This window comes from Bactrocera oleae, chromosome 5 (assembly GCF_042242935.1).
Source record: "Bactrocera oleae isolate idBacOlea1 chromosome 5, idBacOlea1, whole genome shotgun sequence".
NCBI lineage: Eukaryota > Metazoa > Arthropoda > Insecta > Diptera > Tephritidae > Bactrocera > Bactrocera oleae.
Window position 1 is genome coordinate 23,727,644 of NC_091539.1, and position 14,004 is coordinate 23,741,647.

The following is a 14,004-nucleotide window of genomic DNA, read 5'->3' on the forward strand; positions in this document are numbered from 1 at the left end:
GGGCGGTGTCCTCTCCCCGCTACTGTTTAATTTCTATATTTCGAAACTCCCCCAGCCACTCGTACGCAGATGACTGTACGATATTGACGTCGGGCAATGGAATCGATGGCATGTGTTCAAAAGTAAACGGCTACCTCTCCGATCTTTCTCGCTTCTTTTCTGCAAGGAACTTAACACTCTCCCCCACTAAATCCACAGCGACCATCTTCACCAATTGGACGAAGGAGTACAGACTGGACCTGAACATTTCAGTCGATGGCACAAAAATTCCGACAGTAAATAACCCTAAAATTTTAGGCGTCACTTTGGACAGTCTGTGCTCTTTCACTCCTCACACGACCGCGATAACTGCCAAAGTACAGAGCCGCAACAAAATCCTCAAGTCGCTTGCCGGCAGCTCATGGGGAAAGGACAAAGAAACGTTGTTGGCAACATACAAGGCAATCGGCCGGCCGGTCCTCAATTATGCAGCCGCAATATGGTCGCCTGGATGTAGTGACACGCAGAATAAGAAGCTTCAGACTTGTCAGAACACTGCACTCCGGACTATCACGGGGTGCCTCTTGATGTCCCCAATCGAACACCTACATAGCGAGGCCCGTATGCTTCCGGTTAAGGAACATAGCGAGCTCCTCTCCAAGCAGTTTCTGCTGGGATGTTTTCGCAGAAACCACCCCTGCAGACGCCTGCTTGCAGCGGAGCAGCCTCCTAGGAACATCAAGAGGTCCTTCCTTGACTACGTCGACGACATCAGACAGCACGCCGACCAGACTTCGGACGCAACTAACTTCAGACAAGCACTGACCGCCATTCACAGTGGAGCCATTAACACCTTCACCGACTCCCTTTCAGTGAATGGCGTAATACGAGTCAAACCACCACCCATTGCAGACACAGAGCTCGAGTTGCCTCGCGAATCTAGAGTGACCCTCGCGCAACTTCGTTCTGGATACTGTAGCAGGTTAAACTCCTACCTATCCAGAATAGACCCTGACATACCAAACACATGTCCTGCATGCAATGAGTCTCCGCATGACACTAACCACCTCTTTGCATGCCCAACAAACCCCAATCATCTAACACCCCTCTCCCTATGGTCCGACCCCGTCGAAACAGCTCGTTTCCTGGGCCTTCCGTTAGATGACCTCGACGACAACGAATCTAGAATTTATCACCCAAACGGGGATTAGATAATCGTTATAACAACAACAACAACTAAAATCTTAATACAGTGGCGTCGCCAACCAACACCACGGTGCGACAACCGCCCATGCGGATAGCACAGCTGCAACAACCACCACCTACACGCACCCCTCTCACCCCTAGAATCACGACTGGACACCCGCGACAAACGCGACTCTTACAATTTAACTGCAACGGACTCCAGAGCAAGATCGAGGAGATAGTTGCATTTATGAGCCGGGAGCGCATAACGATAGCTGCGGTCCAAGAAACCAAGTTAAACAGCCGCTCAGATCTTCTGAGTTGTGCAGGTTTCAACGTTTTACGTAAGGATCGCGAGCGGGATAATGGTGGAGGCCTAGCCTTCATATTGCACAACACCGTGCAATATCGTCTAATCGACGATGAATAGATGCGCTACTTCGTGGTGAAAACCGTCTGGTGCTAGGCGACTTTAACGCGCATCACGATCTTTGGCATTCCTGCCTGTCAAACGATCGTAGGGGGATGGAGCTGGCGGAACAGATAGACGATTCGACATTCTGCACAATGAACGACGAAGCCCCCACCAGAATTATGGGCACCTGTAATAGCTCGCCAGATATTACCATCGCTAGCGGTGGTCTGATAAATAGTATAACCTGGCGACCTATGCTAACTCTTGCATCAGACCATCTGCCCATAATTATCTCGATCGAGAAACCTCCTGACTTTATTTCTGTGGATAACCGCACCTATGTTAACTTTAACAAAGCTAACTGGGTCGGCTTCACAGAATTTACTGAGAGCGCCTTCAACGCACTATCCATTCCTACGGACGTCATCGTTGGCGAGCGTCAATTCCGCAAGGTGATCGCTGCTGCTACAGCTCGCTTCATACCGGCTGGAAGAATAGCGGAACTCCGCCCTAATTTCCCAGCCGAAGCAGCTGTATTAGCAAATGAGCGCGACACCTTACGCCATGCCGATCCCTGTGATCCCCGAATAAGGGATCTCAATTTGGAGATTCGGCAAATGGTAAACCACCATAAGCGGACAAAATGGATAGAGCACCTGAAGTCCTGCAACCTCTCCACCGGTGTGAGTAAGCTTTGGACTACTGTCAAGGCCCTGTCAAATCCGAGGAAACATGACGATCGGGTTGAAATCCAATTCGATGGCCATGCCTCCTCGGACCCGAAGAAGTGCGCGAGCTACTTTAGCCGGCAGTTTATACTGCACCCTTCGACCGACAAGGCCAAACGATGTGTTACCCGACGGCTGCGCAAAATGCCAAAAGACTGCGCACCACTTACTTTCACCGTTGGGGAGGTTCAGAGTGTCATCAAAAAGGCGAAATCGTCTAAATCCATCGGCTCTGACGGAATAAACATGCTGATGTTAAAACATCTACGCCCAACGGGAGTAAACTACCTCACCAAGGTCCTCAACCTGTCGATATCCACTCTTCAAATACCCGATGTGTGGAAAGTCGGAAGAGTGGTCCCACTGCTGAAACCTGGGAAACCCGCCAACAAAGGGGAATCTTATCGCCCGATAACTCTCCTTTCCCCAGTAGTGAAGACACTTGAGGCCTTGTTACTCCCGTCATTCACCCACCACCTGAGCCTAGCAGACCATCAGCATGGTTTCCGTAAAGTGCACAGTACCACCACAGCACTTAGCGTCATAAACGCCCAGATAGTTCATGGCCTGAACCAGAAGCCACCCTGCGAGAGGACGATCCTCGTAGCGTTGGACTTGTCAAAAGCTTTTGACACAGTCAATCACGCAACGCTACTTGAGGACCTGGAACAATCAACGCTCCCTCCAGGGCTGAAGCGGTAGACCATGAACTACCTGAGCGGTCGACACTCATCCGTACTATTTCGAGGTCAAAACTCCAAACTCAGGAAAATTAAACAGGGGGTTCCGCAGGGCGGTGTCCTCTCCCCGCTACTGTTTAATTTCTATATTTCGAAACTCCCCCAGCCACCAGCGGGAATTTCAATGACCTCGTACGCAGATGACTGTACGATATTGACGTCGGGCAATGGAATCGATGGCATGTGTTCAAAAGTAAACGGCTACCTCTCCGATCTTTCTCGCTTATTTTCTGCAAGGAACTTAACACTCTCCCCCACTAAATCCACAGCGACCATCTTCACCAATTGGACGAAGGAGTACAGACTGGACCTGAACATTTCAGTCGATAGCACAAAAATTCCGACAGTAAATAACCCTAAAATTTTAGGCGTCACTTTGGACAGTCTGTGCTCTTTCACTCCTCACACGACCGCGATAACTGCCCAAGTACAGAGCCGCAACAAAATCCTCAAGTCGCTTGCCGGCAGCTCATGGGGAAAGGACAAAGAAACGTTGTTGGCAACATACAAGGCAATCGGCCGGCCGGTCCTCAATTATGCAGCCGCAATATGGTCGCCTGGATGTAGTGACACGCAGAATAAGAAGCTTCAGACTTGTCAGAACACTGCACTCCGGACTATCACGGGGTGCCTCTTGATGTCCCCAATCGAACACCTACATAGCGAGGCCCGTATGCTTCCGGTTAAGGAACATAACGAGCTCCTCTCCAAGCAGTTTCTGCTGGGATGTTTTCGCAGAAACCACCCCTGCAGACGCCTGCTTGCAGCGGAGCAGCCTCCTAGGAACATCAAGAGGTCCTTCCTTGACTACGTCGACGACATCAGACAGCACGCCGACCAGACTTCGGACGCAACTAACTTCAGACAAGCACTGACCGCCATTCACAGTGGAGCCATTAACACCTTCACCGACTCCCTTTCAGTGAATGGCGTAATACGAGTCAAACCACCACCCATTGCAGACACAGAGCTCGAGTTGCCTCGCGAATCTAGAGTGACCCTCGCGCAACTTCGTTCTGGATACTGTAGCAGGTTAAACTCCTACCTATCCAGAATAGACCCTGACATACCAAACACATGTCCTGCATGCAATGAGTCTCCGCATGACACTAACCACCTCTTTGCATGCCCAACAAACCCCAATCATCTAACACCCCTCTCCCTATGGTCCGACCCCGTCGAAACAGCTCGTTTCCTGGGCCTTCCGTTAGATGACCTCGACGACAACGAATCTAGAATTTATCACCCAAACGGGGATTAGATAATCGTTATAACAACAACAACAACTAAAATCTTAATACAGTGGCGTCGCCAACCAACACCACAGTGCGACAACCGCCCATGCGGATAGCACAGCTGCAACAACCACCACCTACACGCACCCCTCTCACCCCTAGAATCACGACTGGACACCCGCGACAAACGCGACTCTTACAATTTAACTGCAACGGACTCCAGAGTAAGATCGAGGAGATAGTTGCATTTATGAGCCGGGAGCGCATAACGATAGCTGCGGTCCAAGAAACCAAGTTAAACAGCCGCTCAGATCTTCTGAGTTGTGCAGGTTTCAACGTTTTACGTAAGGATCGCGAGCGGGATAATGGTGGAGGCCTAGCCTTCATATTGCACAACACCGTGCAATATCGTCTAATCGATGTTGACATCGACCGCAGGGACACCACCCTAGAATGTCAAAGTATAGCTGTCCGGTCAGGCGATGTCGAGCTCGAAATATTTAATATATACATCCCCCTAGTTACATGTTGCCCAACAGGATATCACCCGAATATAGATGCGCTACTTCGTGGTGAAAACCGTCTGGTGCTAGGCGACTTTAACGCGCATCACGATCTTTGGCATTCCTGCCTGTCAAACGATCGTAGGGGGATGGAGCTGGCGGAACAGATAGACGATTCGACATTCTGCACAATGAATGACGAAGCCCCCACCAGAATTATGGGCACCTGTAATAGCTCGCCAGATATTACCATCGCTAGCGGTGGTCTGATAAATAGTATAACCTGGCGACCTATGCTAACTCTTGCATCAGACCATCTGCCCATAATTATCTCGATCGAGAAACCTCCTGACTTTATTTCTGTGGATAACCGCGCCTATGTTAACTTTAACAAAGCTAACTGGGTCGGCTTCACAGAATTTACTGAGAGCACCTTCAACGCACTACCCATTCCTACGGACGTCACCGTTGGCGACCGTCAATTCCGTAAGGTGATCGCTGCTGCTACTGCTCGCTTCATACCGGCTGGAAGAATTGCGGAACTCCGCCCAAACTTCCCAGCCGAAGTAGCAGTATTAGCAAACGAGCGCGACACCTTACGCCATGCCGATCCCTGTGATCCCCGAATAAGGGATCTCAATTTGGAGATTCGGCAAATGGTAGATCATCATAAGCGGACAAAATGGATAGAGCACCTGAAGTCCTCCAACCTCTCCACCGGTGTGAGTAAGCTTTGGACTACTGTCAAGGCCCTGTCAAATCCGAGGAGACATGACGATCGGGTTGAAATTCAATTCGATGACCATGCCTCCTCGGACCCGAAGAAGTGCGCGAGCTACTTTAGCCGGCAGTTTATACTGCACCCTTCGACCGACAAGGCCAAACGATGTGTTACCCGACGGCTGCGCAAAATGCCAAAAGACTGCGCACCACTTACTTTCACCGATGGGGAGGTTCAAAGTGTCATCAAAAAGGCGAAATCGTCTAAATCCATCGGCCCTGTTGGAATAAGCATGCTGATATTAAAACACCTAGGCCCAACGGGAGTAAACTACCTCACCAAAGTGCACAGTACCACCACAGCACTTAGCGTCATAAACGCCCAGATATGGCGGTCATGGCCTGAACCAGAAGCCACCCTGCGAGAGGACGATCCTCGTAGCGTTGGACTTGTCAAAAGCTTTTGACACAGTCAATCACGCAACCCTACTTGAGGACCTGGAACAATCAACGCTCCCTCCAGGGCTGAAGCGGTGGACTATGAACTACCTGAGCGGTCGGCATTCATCCGTACTGTTTCGAGGTCAAAACTCAGGAAAATTAAACAGGGGGTTCCGCAGGGCGGTGTCCTCTCCCCGCTACTGTTTAGTTTCTATATTTCAAAACTATTCCCAGCCACCAGCGGGAATTTCAATGACCTCGTACGCTGATGACTGTACGATATTGACGTCGGGCAATGGAATCGATGGCATGTGTTCAAAAGTAAACGGCTACCTCTCCGATCTTTCTCGCTTCTTCTCTGCAAGGAACCTAACACTCGCCCCCACCAAATCCACAGCGACCATCTTCACAAATTGGACGAAGGAGTACAGACTGTACCTGAACATTTCAGTCGATGGCACAAAAATTCCGACAGTAAATAACCCTAAAATTTTAGGCGTCACTTTGGACAGTCTGTGCTCTTTCACTCCTCATACGACCGCGATAACTGCCAAAGTACAGAGCCGCAACAAAATCCTCAAGTCGCTTGCCGGCAGCTCATGGGGAAAGGACAAAGAAACGTTGTTGGCAACATAGAAGGCAATCGGCCGGCCGGTCCTTAATTATGCAGCCGCAATATGGTCGCCTGGATGCAGTGACACGTAGAAGAAGAAGCTTCAGACCTGCCAGAACACTGCACTCCGGACTATCACGGGATGCCTCTTGATGTCTCCAATCGAACACCTACATAGTGAGGCCCGTATGCTTCGGGTTAAGGAACATAACGAGCTCCTCTCCAAGCAGTTTCTGCTGGGATGTTTTCGTAGAAACCACCCCTGTAGTCGCCTGCTTGCAGCGGAGCCGCCTCCTAGGAACATCAAGAGGTCCTTCCTTGACTACGTCGACTACATTAGACAGTACGCCGACCAGACTTCGGACGCAACGAACTTCAGACAGGCACTGACCGCCATTCACAGTGGAGCCATTAACACCTTCACCGACTCCCTCTCAGTGAATGGCGTAATACGAGTCAAACCACCACCCATAGCAGACACAGAGCTCGAGTTGCCTCGCGAATCTAGAGTGACCCTCGCGCAACTTCGTTCTGGACACTGAAGCAGGCTAAACTCCTACTTATCCAGAATAGACCCCAACATGCAATGCATGTCTTGCGTGCAATGAGTCTCCGCATGACACTAACCACCTCTTTGCATGCCCAACAAACCCCACTCATCTAATACCCCTCTCCCTATTGTCCGACCCCGTCGAAACAGCTCGTTTCCTGGGCCTTCCGTTAGATGACCTCGACGACAACGAATCTAGAATTTATCACCCAAACGGGGATTAGGTAACCGTTACAACAACAACAACAACTGTACGCTTCGACCGACAAGGGCAAAGGATGTGTTACCCAACAGCTGCGCGAAATGCCAAAAGACTGCGCACCACTAACTTTCACCGATGGGGAGGTTCAGAGTGTCATCACATAGTCCAAATCGTCTACATCCATTGGGCCAATGACGGAATAAACATGCTGATGCTAAAACATCTAAGCTCAACGGGAGTAAATTATCTCACCAAGACCCTCAACCTGTCGATATCCACTCTTCAAATACCCGATGTGTGGAAAGTCGGAAGAGTGGTCCCACTACTGAAACCTGGGAAACCCGCCAACAAAGAGGAGTCTTATCGCCCGATAATTCTCCTTTCCCCAGTAGTGAAGACACTGGAGGTCTTGTTCCTCCCGTCATTCACTCACCACCTTAGTCTAGCAGACCATCAGCATGGCTTCCGAAAAGTGCACACCACCACCACAGCACTTAGCGTCATAAACGCCCAGATAGTTCATGGCCTGAACCAGAAGCCACCCTGCGAGAGGACGATCCTCGTAGCGTTGGACTTGTCAAAAGCTTTTGACACAGTCAATCACGCAACCCTACTTGAGGACCTGGAACAATCAACGCTCCCTCCAAGGCTGAAGCGGTGGACTATGAACTACCTGAGCGACCGGGATTCATCCGTACTATTTCGAGGTCAAAACTCCAAACTTAGAAAAATTAAACAGGGGGTTCCGCAGGGTGGTGTCCTCTCTCCACTACTGTTTAATTTCTATACAGTGACCTCGTACGCTGATGACTGCACGATATTGACGTCGGCCAATGGAATCGATGGCATGTGCTCAAAAGTAAACAGCTACCTCTCCGATCTTTCTCGCTTCTTCTGTGCAAGATGCGTAACACTCTTCCCCACTAAATCCACAGGGACCATCTTCACAAATTGGACGAAGGAGTACAGACTGGACCTGAACATTTCAGTCGATGGCACAAAAATTCTGACAGTTAATAACCCTAAAATTTTAGGCGTCACATTGGACAGTATGTGCTCCTTCACTTCCCACACGACCGCGATAACTGCCAAAGTACAGAGCCGCAACAAAATCCTCAAGTCGTTTGTCGGCAGTTCTTGTGGAAAAGACAAAGAAACGTGGTTGGCAACTTACAAGGCAATCGGCCGGCCGGTCCCAAACTACGCGTCACCAATTTGGTCGCCTGGATGTAGTGTAACACAGACGAGGAAGCTTCAGTTTTGTCAAAACACTGCACTCCGGACTATCACGGGGTGCCTCTTGATGTCCCCAATCGAACACCTACATAGTGAGGCCCTTATGCTTCCGGTTAAGGAACATAACGAGCTCCTCTCCAAGCAGTTACTGCTAAGGTGTTTCCGCATAAATCACCCCTGCAGTCGCCTGATTGAAACGGAACCGCCTCCTAGGAAAATCAAGAGGTCATTCCTTTATTACGTCGACGACATTAGACAGTACGCCGACAAGACTTCGGACGCAACGAGCTACAGACAAGCACTGACCGCCATTCACAGTGGAGCCATTAAGACCTTTATCGACTCCCTCTCAGTGAATGGCGTACTAGGAGTTAAACCACCACCTATAGCAGACATAGAGCTCGAGTTGCCCCTCGAAACCAGAGTGACCCTCGCTAAACTTCGTTCTGGATATTGTAGCAGGTTAAACTCCTACTTATCCAGAATAGACCCCGACATACTAAACATATGTGCTGCCTGCAATGAGGAACCGCATGATACTAACCACCTCTTTGCATGCCCAACAAACCCAACTCATCTAACACCCTTTTCCCTATGGTACGACCCCGTCGAAACAGCCCGTTTCTTGGGCCACCCGTTAGATGACCTCGACGACAATCAAACTATCACTTACCATCCAAGCGGGGACTAGATAACCGTTACAACACCAACAACAACAACATAGTTTATGTATTTGGCGTATAATCCTCTATTATTCATTTTAATTCGTTTGCAAAATATAAATATATATATATATAGAATAGATATGGCAACACTTATTATCTGTCAATATAGAACACATTTTTTATTGTGCATATAACAAAAATTGTGTTGAAATAAAATGTTTATTTAAAGCAAATATTAAAATAATTAATATGAAATAAATATGTAGAAACATTATAGTGAAGTATCTCGAATACTATAAGTTTTCGGCGGCTATAATTATATATATTCGTGATTTGGAGAATCTCCTATCCTATCCTCTATCCAATAATAACCCTCTTAACCTTGAAATCGTGGATGGTATACTAAAGCCGACCCTTTTATTTTTCTAGGTTTTGGATTCCTGTATTTGGGGTATTATCTGTTTTAATTTATTTTAGTTGATTTGCAAAAGATGTCGATACGGTAGGACTGGTTATTTCACATTTTGCAACCCTTTCGTTATTGTCAGAATTAATCAAATTTAACAATGATTTTTATATTGAATTGAACTATTTTTGAAATATATTATGTAAAAAAATGTGTAAAACCGAATTAGAGAAGTGTTAGTGGATATAATAGTGAAATATAAGTGTATATTTCATTTTAAATCGAAAAAATACGTACTTTAAATAGTTGAAATTTCCAACTTTAAACGTAAATACCTTGAAAACTATAAGTTTCCCACGGCTATATCTATATATGTATGTATATTCTTATCTCCTCTATCCGCCTATACCCATTTTATCCCCGAAAGCCTGAAACCGTATTCTAAAGTTTTCCTAAAACTAATAACGCGTTATTTATGTCCTGCTATTGGGTTATTATCTGTTTTCTTTATTCCTTAGTGAAGTTTTAGTATACACACAAATTAAAAATATTTGGGTAAAATCATTATAAATGAAAGAAACACTTAAAATTGTTGAATTTTTTAACTTTAAATGTATATATCTCAAAACACATACTTCAGCAAAAATAAGGGGAAAACTTTAGTGTGGGTATGGGCGGGAAGAGAAACCTAGAGAAATAAACTATTACAAAGCATTGATGTTAAGTATTATGTTATACCCTCTATGACAATATTACTTTTAACTTTTAGAACTTCTTTTTGCGTTGGCGGCCTTCGGCCGCACTTCAAAGAAAATAACCCTGGTCGGTCCAACACCGGGGTGTATCAAAATATTTTTCGCGCAGAACTTCTTTTTGCGTTGGCGGCCTTAGGCCGCGCTTCAAAAAAAATAACCCTGGTGAATCCAACACCGGGGTGTACCAAAGTTTTTACGCGCAGAAATTATTTTTGCGTTGTTTCCTGTATCTAGGGTACAATCTCTCTGTTTATTTTATTTTTCTTCGTTTACAAAATATATTAGTATGGCAACACTGATGTTTTGACATTCACAACCATTTTGTTATTGTCAAAATTAATAAAATTGCAGAATGATTTAAATATTGAAATAAAGCTATTTTTGCAGCATCTAATATAAAAAAAAATTATAAAAACGAATTATTCAAGTGTTAGTGGATATAAAAGTGAAAAATATAAGTGTATAAATCATTTTAAATCGCAAAAATACGTACTTTAAATAGTTGAAATTTTCAACTTTAAACGTAAATATCTCGAAAACTATAAGTTTCCCGCGACTATATATTCTTGATCTGGAGGATCTCCTCTATCCGCCCATACCCATTTTATCCACAAAAGCGTGGGACGTTATTCTAAAGCCGACCCAAAATAAGTATGCATATAGGTATATCCTTTATCTGGAGAACCACTCTATCCGTAGATACCCATTATATCCCCGAATTCGGAGAATGCTATTCTAAAATTTACAGAGTTTGCCTCATTGAACTTAAAAAAATGGCGACGGTTAATTGGCAAAGCATAAAAAGATTGGAGTTGTCCGATTCTGCTTGGCTTCCCGTCGAAAACTTTTTATGTGAACGTACTCATACAAAAGCGTACATCACTGTCAAAACAGTTCTATGTGAATTGACCATTAATCTCCTGCGGATATATTAATATATTCTTAAACTGGATAATATATCTATCCGCCCATACCCATTTTATACCCGAATTCGGGACGCTATACTAAAGCCGAGCTATTTCTTCAATTAGTACATACCGAGAACTGAGGTGGTGCAAACATGTACGTCATTTGACAAGCATTGGACTCAACTTCTACATTATAATTATATATCCCGTAAAGAAAACCACAAGCAGAAATAGCTATAATAACCACTAACAAATGTTTTAACATATCTTTTTATCTAACTCCACTGTATCATTTTAATTTGTTAGTTGATGTTACACTGGAACGATAAATATCAATTCAAGTTGTCGCCGATAAATTATTTTACTACGTTCCCTTGTCTTAAGCTGATCATGCACGCCAATAAAGAAAATTAGGGAAAACTTTAGAATACAATCCCAGGATTTCGAAAATAAAATGGATATGGGCGGATAGAGCAGATCCTCCAGATCAAGAATATATACATATATAGCCGCGGAAAACTTATAGATTTCGAGATATTTGCGTTTAGAGTTAAAAATTTCAAAACATCAACATCCCATACAGAATGTATTTGTTTGATTTAAAATTAATGTAACACTTTTATATTTCACTTTTATATCCCCTAACACTACTCTAATTCACCATCTTTAAAATAATTGTTCTGTAAAGGATATTATTATTGCTACTTTTACAAGAAACTACAAACAGTTTCGTTTTATTATATTGAAATAATTTCTTAATTAAATTTTTATGCGTAATATGTAACACTGGTTATTTGTCATTTTGCAACCCTTTTATTATTGCGTGAATATAATGTAAAATAAATGTGTAAAAACGAATTAGTGAGGTACTAGTGGATATAAAAGTGGTAAATTAATTTTAAATAGGAAAAAATACGTACTTTAAATAGTTGAACTTTTTAAATTTGAACTCAAATATCTGGAAAACTGTAGGCTTCCTGCGGCTATATCGCTATATATTCTTGATCCTCCTACGAAATTCTAGGACGGTACTCTAAAGCCGACCCAAAAATTATTGCAGTTACATATAAAAGTGTGACGAACACAAATGCCAGAACAAGCAAACCATCTATCGGCTAAGTTACTGGTTAAACACCAAAATCGCTACCAGATACATATATCTGTTAAAGTGTATATTACTTTTTAAGGCAAATTGACAATTCTAACCGAAACTATTGAGTGCCTGTAATCGTTCTCTTTCCTACGCAAAGGTCTTATGATGCGCAAACTTGTTTCAATATATTGAAGTTTCGGTTGCCGTGACTTGCTAGGAAAAAGAGAATCTCCCGACAGCGAAATTTGTAATTGGTAGTTTTGGTAACGATCTGTACTTTATAAGTGCTGCTGAAATGATAGCAGACATAGTTTTAGTTAAAGTGCTGACGAGTAAGGAATAAATGTTTGATTAGTAAAAAGTTGTAAGGTTGGATAACGAGTATTAAAGCGATAAGTTGTTTAGAAATAAAGATAATTGAAAAAGAAGAAAGAAAATTGAGGCTTCAATTTACAATCCGTTAAAATAGTAATATATTTCAGCTTAGGCTGTATATCAATGATTAAATTTCCTCTGTGTATTGAATAGGGGTGAAAAAGTTACTATGATGACTCTGTGTTGAAAAAGGGTAAAAAAGTTACCTACAGTGTAAACAAATTTTACATATTAATATACCAAATGGAACATAAAACTTTGAGTCGTTTGAATATTTGTCTTGTGAAGGGTCCTGTTCTCTCCATGCCACTATTTAATTTCTATATTTCGAAACTCCCTCAACCACCAGAGGGAATAACCTTCATCGCACAAGCAGTTGATTGTACGATATTAACGTCAGGCAATGGAATTAATGACATGTGTTTGAAATTAAACAGCTATCTGACCAATATTTCTCGCTTCTTCTCTGCAAGAAGTCTGACACTTTCCCCACTAAATCCATAGCCACCACATTCTCGAACTGGATGAAGGATTATAAACTGACTCTTAATGTCATTTCGAATCGGTAGCAAACAGCTAATGAGGAAAAGACAAAGAAACGTTGCTGGAAACATACGAAGCAATCAGCCAAGCGGCTGTTGTTGTTGTTGTAACGGTTATCTAATCGCCGCATGAGTGGTAAGTTTCGGTTTGGTTGTCGTGAGGTCATCTAACGGGAGGCCCAGAAAACGAGTTGTTTCGACGGGGTCGGACCATAGGGAAATGGGTGTTAAATGAGTGGGGTTCGTTAGGCATGCAAAGAGGTTGTTAATTTCATGCGGAGACTCATTACGTGCAGGACTTATATTTGGTATGTCGGTGTCGATTCTGGATAAGTAGGAGTTTAACCTATTGCAGTATCCAAAATGAAGTTGCGCAAGGGTCACTCTAGATTCCCGAGACAATTCGAGGTCTTCCTCAATGTCTTCGACGCAATCATGGAAGGACCTGTTGATGTTCCTGGAAGGTGGTTCCGCTTCAAGCAGACGATTGTAGGGGTGGTCACTATTGTTGGATTGTGTTCGATTGGGGACATCAAAGGGCATCCCATGACAGTCCGGAGTGCAGTGTTTTGACATGTCTGCAGCTTCTTCGTCTGCGTTGCACTAAATGCAGGCGACCATATTGGTGTAGCGTAGTTTAAGACCGGTCTGCAGGCCGAAAAGTTTCTCGATCGAGATAATTCAATTGAGTCTAGAAGACCTGAGTGGACAGA

The 14,004-nt window shown here is 44.5% G+C and overlaps 1 protein-coding gene across 1 annotated transcript in view; it reads right to left on the reverse strand.

Moving 5' to 3' along the window:
• LOC138857267 (GPI inositol-deacylase-like) overlaps positions 1-11,622 on the reverse strand; it is a 40,242-nt gene extending 28,620 nt beyond the window's left edge. The window contains exon 1 of the mRNA XM_070109488.1: positions 11,412-11,622. The gene's annotated coding sequence lies outside the window, so the exon portion shown is untranslated. The remainder of the gene's footprint in view (positions 1-11,411) is intronic.
• Between the last annotated feature and the right edge of the window lie 2,382 nt (positions 11,623-14,004).